The 9178-nt window shown below is 38.8% G+C and overlaps 1 non-coding gene across 1 annotated transcript; it reads left to right on the forward strand.

Moving 5' to 3' along the window:
• Nucleotides 1-6620: 6620 nt before the first annotated feature.
• On the forward strand, nt 6621-6693 carry TRNAI-AAU (transfer RNA isoleucine (anticodon AAU)). The gene has a single exon. It is a non-coding gene; the product is annotated as a tRNA-Ile (tRNA).
• The last annotated feature ends 2485 nt before the right edge of the window (nt 6694-9178 follow it).

Raw genomic sequence — 9178 nt, forward strand, 5'->3', positions numbered from 1 at the left:
TGCTAGAAAAAGCTTGGCACCAGTGGGGCAATAATGGAATACAACATCCAGTTCTATGATGCCACTAAATGGCAGTATTTTTTGCTATCAATATAGCTTATTAAAAACAGAGCAGGAGGGTGTCCTGCACAGGTGCTAGAAATAGCTTGGCACCAGTTGGACAATAATGGAATACAACATCCAGTTCTATGATGCCACTAAATGGCAGTATTTTTTGCTATCATTATAGCTTATTAAAAACAGAGCAGGAGGGTGTCCTGCACAGGTGCTGCACATAGATTTGCACCAGTGGGCCACTAATGGAGTACAACAGCCACTTCTTGTATGCCACTAAGTTTACTCAATTTTTGGTATTATAATGTCTTAGTAAGTAACAATGAGTTTGAGTGTGCAATGCAGGCAGACGTGCTGCAAATATCTTTGCACTAGTGGGACTATACAGAAGTCCAATAGCCACGTTTAGGATGCCACTAGGTTCACTCAGTGTTTGCTAGTATAATGGCTTAGTAACAATGAGTTTGAGTGTGCAATGCAGGCAGACGTGCTGCAAATATCTTTGCACTAGTGGGACAATACAGAAGTCCAACATCCACTTTTATGATGCCACTAAGTTCACTCAGTGTTTGCTAGTATAATGGCTTAGTAACAATGAGTTTGAGTGTGCAATGCAGGCAGACGTGCTGCAAATATCTTTGCACTAGTGGGACAATACAGAAGTCCAACATCCACTTTTATGATGCCACTAAGTTCACTCAGTGTTTGCTAGTATAATGGCTTAGTAACAATTACTTTGAGTGTGCAATGCAGGCAGACGTGCTGCAAATATCTTTGCACTAGTGGGACAATACAGAAGTCTAATAGCCACGTTTAGGATGCCACTAGGTTCACTCAGTGTTTGTTAGTATAATGGCTTAGTAACAATGAGTTTGAGTGTGCAATGCAGGCAGACGTGCTGCAAATATCTTTGCACTAGTGGGACTATACAGAAGTCCAATAGCCACGTTTAGGATGCCACTAAGTTCACTCAGTGTTTGCTAGTATAATGGCTTAGTAACAATGAATTTGAGTGTGCAATGCAGGCAGACGTGCTGCAAATATCTGTGCACTAGTGGGACTATACAGAAGTCCAATAGTCAACTTTAGGATGCCACTAATTTCACTCAGTGTTTGCTAGTATAATGGCTTAGTAACAATGAGTTTGAGTGTGCAATGCAGGCAGCAGTGCTGCAAATATCTTTGCACTAGTGGGACTATACAGAAGTCCAATAGCCACGTTTAGGATGCCACTAAGTTCACTCAGTGTTTGCTAGTATAATGGCTTAGTAACAATGAATTTGAGTGTGCAATGCAGGCAGACGTGCTGCAAATATCTGTGCACTAGTGGGACTATACAGAAGTCCAATAGTCAACTTTAGGATGCCACTAATTTCACTCAGTGTTTGCTAGTATAATGGCTTAGTAACAATGAGTTTGAGTGTGCAATGCAGGCAGCAGTGCTGCAAATATCTTTGCACTAGTGGGACTATACAGAAGTCCAATAGCCACGTTTAGGATGTCACTAGGTTCACTCAGTGTTTGCTAGTATAATGGCTTAGTAACAATGAGTTTGAGTGTGCAATGCAGGCAGACATGCTGCAAATATCTGTGCACTACTGGGACTATACAGAAGTCCAATAGCCACGTTTAGAATGCCACTAGGTTCACTCAGTGTTTGCTAGTATAATGGCTTAGTAACAATGAGTTTGAGTGTGCAATGCAGGCAGACGTGCTGCAAATATCTTTGCACTAGTGGGACTATACAGAAGTCCAATAGCCACGTTTAGGATGCCACTAGGTTCACTCAGTGTTTGCTAGTATAATGGCTTAGTAACAATGAGTTTGAGTGTGCAATGCAGGCAGACGTGCTGCAAATATCTGTGCACTAGTGGGACTATACAGAAGTCCAATAGCCACGTTTAGGATGCCACTAGGTTCACTCAGTGTTTGCTAGTATAATGGCTTAGTAACAATGAGTTTGAGTGTGCAATGCAGGCAGACGTGCTGCAAATATCTTTGCACTAGTGGGACTATACAGAAGTCCAATAGCCACGTTTAGGATGCCACTAGGTTCACTCAGTGTTTGCTAGTATAATGGCTTAGTAACAATGAGTTTGAGTGTGCAATGCAGGCAGAGGTGCTGCAAATATCTGTGCACTACTGGGACTATACAGAAGTCCAATAGCCACGTTTAGGATGCCGCTAAGTTCACTCAGTGTTTGCTAGTATAATGGCTTAGTAACAATGAGTTTGAGTGTGCAATGCATGCAGACGTGCTGCAAATATCTTTGCACTAGTGGGACTATACAGAAGTCCAATAGCCACGTTTAGGATGCCACTAGGTTCACTCAGTGTTTGCTAGTATAATGGCTTAGTAACAATGAGTTTGAGTGTGCAATGCAGGCAGAGGTGCTGCAAATATCTGTGCACTACTGGGACTATACAGAAGTCCAATAGCCACGTTTAGGATGCCACTAAGTTCACTCAGTGTTTGCTAGTATAATAGCTTAGTAACAATGAGTTTAAGTGTGCAATGCAGGCAGACGTGCTGCAAATATCTTTGCACTAGTGGGACTATACAGAAGTCCAATAGCCACGTTTAGGATGCCACTAGGTTCACTCAGTGTTTGCTAGTATAATGGCTTAGTAACAATGAGTTTGAGTGTGCAATGCAGGCAGAGGTGCTGAAAATATCTGTGCACTACTGGGACTATACAGAAGTCCAATAGCCACGTTTAGGATGCCACTAGGTTCCCTCAGTGTTTGCTAGTATAATGGCTTAGTAACAATGAGTTTGAGTGTGCAATGCAGGCAGAGGTGCTGCAAATATCTGTGCACTACTGGGACTATACAGAAGTCCAATAGCCACGTTTAGGATGCCACTAAGTTCACTCAGTGTTTGCTAGTATAATGGCTTAGTAACAATGAGTTGGAGTGTGCAAAGGGCAGGAGGGTACAGTGGCAGGGTTGTGGGTCTCTGGGTAGAGGAAAGAAAGCCTGCCTTTCTATCCCTCCTAATGGAGAAATGCAGCGAGGAAATCCCTGGCCTTAGCTATATAGACGCTGTCATCTTGTGTAGCTGTTAAACTCTGTTTTCAGGACCTGTCACCTATGGCTCTGACCCTGCCGGTATGAGCCCTTAAAAGGACTGATAGAAAGTGCTATCCCTATGTTGTCCAGCGCTGTGTATGGAGCGTAAACAGCTGTATCGGTGATAGGAGCTGCGCCAGTGATGTCTGACACCAAGGACGCAGAAGGCAGATAATGGCATGCTGGAGGAAAATGTCCGTTTTTATAATGCAGGGACATGTGACATGGACATCCTATCACACATGCCGTTGCTTCTCTGGCTAAAAGTCCACTTAGCTGTGTGTGTCTGGGATTGGCTGACATGCTGGCCCTCCCCACTACACGCGCGCGCTTAGGGAATGAAGACAAGGAAAAAAAAAAATGGCGATCGCCGTTATCCATACAGCAGTGATCTGAACGCGCTGTTCCCGCACACTATACACCGAAATGTCATAATAGTGTGAGTCACAGAGTGACTTACACTATTACAGCGGAAAGCCAGCTAGGAATTAGCTGTTTTTTTTGCTGCTAGAACCGTTCTCTAACGTATCTAGAACTATCAAGCTTTTACCAAAAAGCTCGAGTTCTAGATCGATCTAGAACAGCCCCCAAAATCACTCGAGCTGCGAACTGGAGAACCATGAACCACGAACCACGAACCGCGCTCAACTCTAGTCAAAACTCGTCTCTAATTTTTATTACTGTGCAGGATTTCACAGGTTTTCTAGTGTGGTTGTCATCAAGTCTGCTTCACATGCAGTAAGTTCTGGGTTCAATACCCAGTGAAACCAACCTGTTTTCGGTGTTGAAGTAATTTCCTATCAACCTGTAAAGTATGAAATTCTTGGTTTCGTTGCCAAATGACAATACATTTTGGCTTCTATCACAAGGAGAACTACGATTTTGGGTTTCTTTTTTATTGAACATTTTAGCAGAAAACATAATCCCATATTATAACAATCCTGTTTGTTTCAAAATTTATTGTTCCCATAAATACAAAAGCAAACGATTAAACTGTGTAGAAAAAAGTAACACATTCAATGTAAACTTCAATTTAAGCAATATCCCTTTGTAGGAATAAAACTGGTAAAATATGTAATAAAAATTGTAAATGTTTCATTACCAAAAAATTTCCCTGGCGGTCAAAATCGTCTCCAATTGCCATTGCTTTGCAGGATTTCACAGGTTTCATAGTGTAGTGGTCATCACGTCTGCTTAACATGCAGAAAGTCCTGGGTTCAATCCCCAGTGAAACCAATCTGTTCTTGGTGTTGAAATAATACCCTATGCAACTACAATATATGAAGTTCTTGGCATTGTTGCCGAATGACGGGATGTTTTGGCTTCCATCACCAATAGAACTACAAATTTATTTTTTTTTTCCCTGGTGGTCAAAACTCGTCTCTAATTGCCATTACTTTGCAGGATTTCACAGGTTTCAAAGTGTAGTAGTCATCACATATTATATTAATATGTAATAAAAATTGGAAATGTTTCATTACCAAAAATACTTTCCTTCAGCAATAAAAAAGGCCCCGTCAGTCACAATTCTGCTCTGCTAGCCAATACACAGTAACTTTTCATCAGGATTTATAGTGTAGTGGTCATCATGTTTGCTTAACACGCAGAAGGTCCTGGGTTTAATCCCCAGTAAAACCAGTCTGTTCTTGGTGTTGAAATAATACCCTATCAAACTACAATATATGAAGTTCTTGGCTTTGTTGCAGAATGATGGGATGTTTTGGCTTCCATCACCAACAGAACTAAGAATTTTTTTTTTTTTACTTCCCTGGCGGTCAAAACTCGTCTCCAATTGCCATTGCTTTGCAGGATTGCACAGGTTTCATAGTGTAGTGGTCATCACATCTGCTTAACACGCAGAAGGTACTGGCTTTAATCCCCAGTAAAACCAGTCTGTTCTTGGTGTTGAAATAATGCCATATACAACTGCAATACATGAAGTTCTTGGCTTTGTTGCCGAATGACGGGATGTTTTAGCTTCCATAACCAACAGAACTACGAATTATTTTTTTTTTTCATGGCAGTCAAATTTCGTCTCTAATTGCCATTACTTTGCAGGAAACACAGGTTTTAAAGTGTGGTGGTCATCAAGTCTGCTTCATATGCAGAACGTTCTGGGTTCAATACCCAGTGAAACCAATCTGTTATCGTTGTTGAAGTAATTTCCTATCAACCTGTAAAGTATGAAATTCTTGGTTTCGTTGCCAAATGACAATACATTTTTGCTTCTATCACAAGGAGAACTACGATTTTGGGTTTCTTTTTTATTGAACATTTTAGCAGAAAACATAATCCCATATTATAACAATCCTGTTTGTTTCAAAATTTATAGTTCCCATAAATACAAAAGCAAACGATTAAACTGTGTAGAAAAAAGTAACACATTCAATGTAAACTTCAATTTAAGCAATATCCCTTTGTAGGAATAAAACTGGTAAAATATGTAATAAAAATTGTAATTGTTTCATTACCAAAAATACTTTCCTTTCCATAAGGAAACTTTCCATAAGGTTTCATAGTGTAGTGGTCATCACGTCTGCTTAACATGCAGAAGTTCCTGTGTTCAATCCCCAGTAAAACCAATCTGCTCTTTGTGTTGAAATAATACCCTATCAAACTACAATATATGAAGTTCTTGGCCTTGTTGCCGAATGAGTGGATATTTTAGTTTCCATCATCAACAGAACTACGAATTATTTTTTTTTTCCCCTGGAGGTCAAATCTTGTCTCTAATTGCCGTTACTTTGCAAGATTTCACAGGTTTCAAAGTGTAGTAGTCATCACATCTGCTTCACAGGCAGAAGGTCCTGGGTTTAATCCCTAGTAAAAACAAGCCGTTTTCGCTGTTGAAGTAATTTGCTATCAACCTGTAATATAAAAAATTCTTGGTTTCAGTGCCAAATGACAATACATTTTGTCTTCCATCACAAAGAGAACTACGATTTTCGGTTTCTTTTTTATTGTCCATTTTAGCAGAAAACATAATCCCATATTATAAAAATCCTGTTTGTTTCAAAATATATAGTTCCCATAAATACAAAAACAAACGACTAAACTGTGTAGAAAAAAGTAACACATTCAATGTAAACTTCAATTTAAGCAATACCCCTTTGTATGAATAGAACTGGTAAAATATTTAATAAAAATTGTAAATGTTTCATTAATAAAAATACTTTACTTCAGCAATAAAAAGGCACCGTCAGTCACAATTCTGCTCTGCTTGCCAATACACAGTAACTTTTCGTCAGGTTTAATAGTGTAGTGGTCATCACGTCTGCTTAACACGCAGAAGGCCCTGGGTTCAATCCCCAGTGAAACCAATCTGTTCTTGGAGTTGAAATAATACCCTATCCAACTACAATATATGAAATTCTTGGCTTTGTTGTCGAATAACAGGATGTTTTGGCTTCCATCACCAACAGAACTTTCAATTTTTTTTTTTTCCCTGGCGGTCAAAATCGTCTCCAATTGCCATTGCTTTGCAGGATTTAACAGGTTTCATAGTGTAGTGGTCATCACGTCTGCTTAATGCGCAGAAGGTCCTGGGTTCAATCCCCAGTGAAACCAATCTGTTCTTGGTGTTGAAATAATACCCTATGCAACTACAATATATGAAGTTCTTGGCATTGTTGCCGAAAGACGGGATGTTTTGGCTTCCATCACCAATAGAACTACGAATTATTTTTTTTTTCCCCTGGTGGTCAAAACTCGTCTCTAATTGCCATTACTTAGCAGGATTTCACAGGTTTCAAAGTGCAGTAGTCATTACGTTTGCTTCACACGAAGAAGGTCCTGGGTTCAATCCCCAGTAAAGTCAAGCTGTTTTGGCTGTTGAAGTAATTTGCTATCAACCTGTAATATCTAAAATCTTTACTTTCGTTGCCAAATGACAATACATTTTGGCTTCCATCACAAAGAACTACGATTTTGGCTTTCTTTTTTATTGACCATTTTAGCAGAAAACATAATCCCATATTATAAAAATCCTGTTTGTTTTAAAATATATAGTTCCCATAAATACAAAAGCAAACGACTAAACTGTGTAGAAAAAAGTAACACATTCAATGTAAACTTCAATTTAAGCAATATCCCTTTGTAGGAATAAAACTCGTAAAATATGTAATAAAAATTGGAACTGTTTCATTACCAAAAATACTTTCCTTCAGCAATAAAAAGGCCCCGTCAGTCACAATTCTGCTCTGCTAGCCAATACACAGTAACTTTTCATCAGGATTCATAGTGTAGTGGTCATCATGTCTGCTTAACACGCAGAAGGTCCTGGGTTTAATCCCCAGTAAAACCAGTCTGTTCTTGGTGTTGAAATAATACCTTATCATACTACAATATATGAAGTTCTTGGCTTTGTTGCAGAATGATGGGATGGTTTGGCTTCCATCACCAACAGAACTAAGAATTTTTTTTTTTTTTCCCTGGTGGTCAAAACTCGTTTCCAATTGCCATTGCTTTGCAGGATTTCACAGGTTTCATAGTGTAGTGGTCATCACGTCTGCTTCACACGCAGAAGGTCCTGGGTTCAAACCCCAGTGAAGCCCATCTGTCCTTAGTGTTGAAATAATACCCTACCAACCTGCAATATATTAATTACTTGGCTTTGTTGCTGAATAACAGGATGTTTTGGCTTCCATCACCAACAGAACTACGAATTACTTTTTTTTTCCCCTGGTGGTCAAAACTCGTCTTTAATTGCCATTACTTTCCAGGCTTTCACAGGTTTCAAAGTGTAGTAGTCATCTCATCTGCTTCACACGCAGAAGGTCCTGGGTTCAATCCCTAGTAAAAACAAGCCGTTTTCGCTGTTGAAGTAATTTGCTATCAACCTGTAATCTAAAAAATTCTTGGTTTCAGTGCCAAATGACAATTCCTTTTGGCTTCCATCACAAAGAGAACTACTATTTTTGGTTTCTTTTTTATTGTCCATTTTAGCAGAAAACATAATCCCATATTATAAAAATCCTGTTTGTTTCAAAATATATAGTTCACATAAATACAAAAGCAAACGACTAAACTATGTAGAAAAAAGTAACACATTTAATGTAAACTTCAATTTAAGCAAAATCCCTTTGTAGGAATAAAACTGGTAAAATATGTAATAAAAATTGTAAATGTTTCATTACCAAAAATACTTTCCTTCAGCAATAAAAAGGCCCCATCAGTCACAATTCTGCTCTGATTGCCAATACACAGTAATTTTCCATAAGCTTTCATAGTGTAGTGGTGATCACGTCTGCTTAACACTGGTTCAATCCCCAGTAAAAGCAATCTGTTCTTGGTGTTGAAATAATACCCTATCAAACTACAATATATGAAGTTCTTGTATTTGTTTCCGAATGATGGGATGTTTTGGCTTCCATCACCAACAGAACTAAGAATTTTTTTTTTTTACTTCCCTGGCGGTCAAAACTCGTCTCCAATTGCCATTGCTTTGCAGGATTTCACAGGTTTCATAGTGTAGTGGTCATCACGTCTGCTTAACACGCAGAAGGTACTGGGTTTAATCCCCAGTAAAACCAGTCTGTTCTTGGTGTTGAAATAATGCCATATGCAACTGCAATACATGAAGTTCTGGGCTTTGTTGCCGAATGACGGGATGTTTTAGCTTCCATAACCAACAGAACTACGAATTATTTTTTTTTTCCTGGCAGTCAAATTTCGTCTCTAATTGCCATTACTTTGCAGGAATCACAGGTTTTAAAGTGTGGTGGTCATCAAGTCTGCTTCATATGCAGAACGTTCTGGGTTCAATACCCAGTGAAACCAATCTGCTATCGTTGTTGAAGTAATTTCCTATCAACCTGTAAAGTATGAAATTCTTGGTTTCGTTGCCAAATGACAATACATTTTTGCTTCTATCACAAGGAGAACTACGATTTTGGGTTTCTTTTTTATTGAACATTTTAGCAGAAAACATAATCCCATATTATAACAATCCTGTTTGTTTCAAAATTTATAGTTCCCATAAATACAAAAGCAAACGATTAAACTGTGTAGAAAAAAGTAACACATTCAATGTAAACTTCAATTTAAGCAATAT

The sequence above is a fragment of the Anomaloglossus baeobatrachus genome, chromosome 2, assembly GCF_048569485.1.
Source record: "Anomaloglossus baeobatrachus isolate aAnoBae1 chromosome 2, aAnoBae1.hap1, whole genome shotgun sequence".
NCBI lineage: Eukaryota > Metazoa > Chordata > Amphibia > Anura > Aromobatidae > Anomaloglossus > Anomaloglossus baeobatrachus.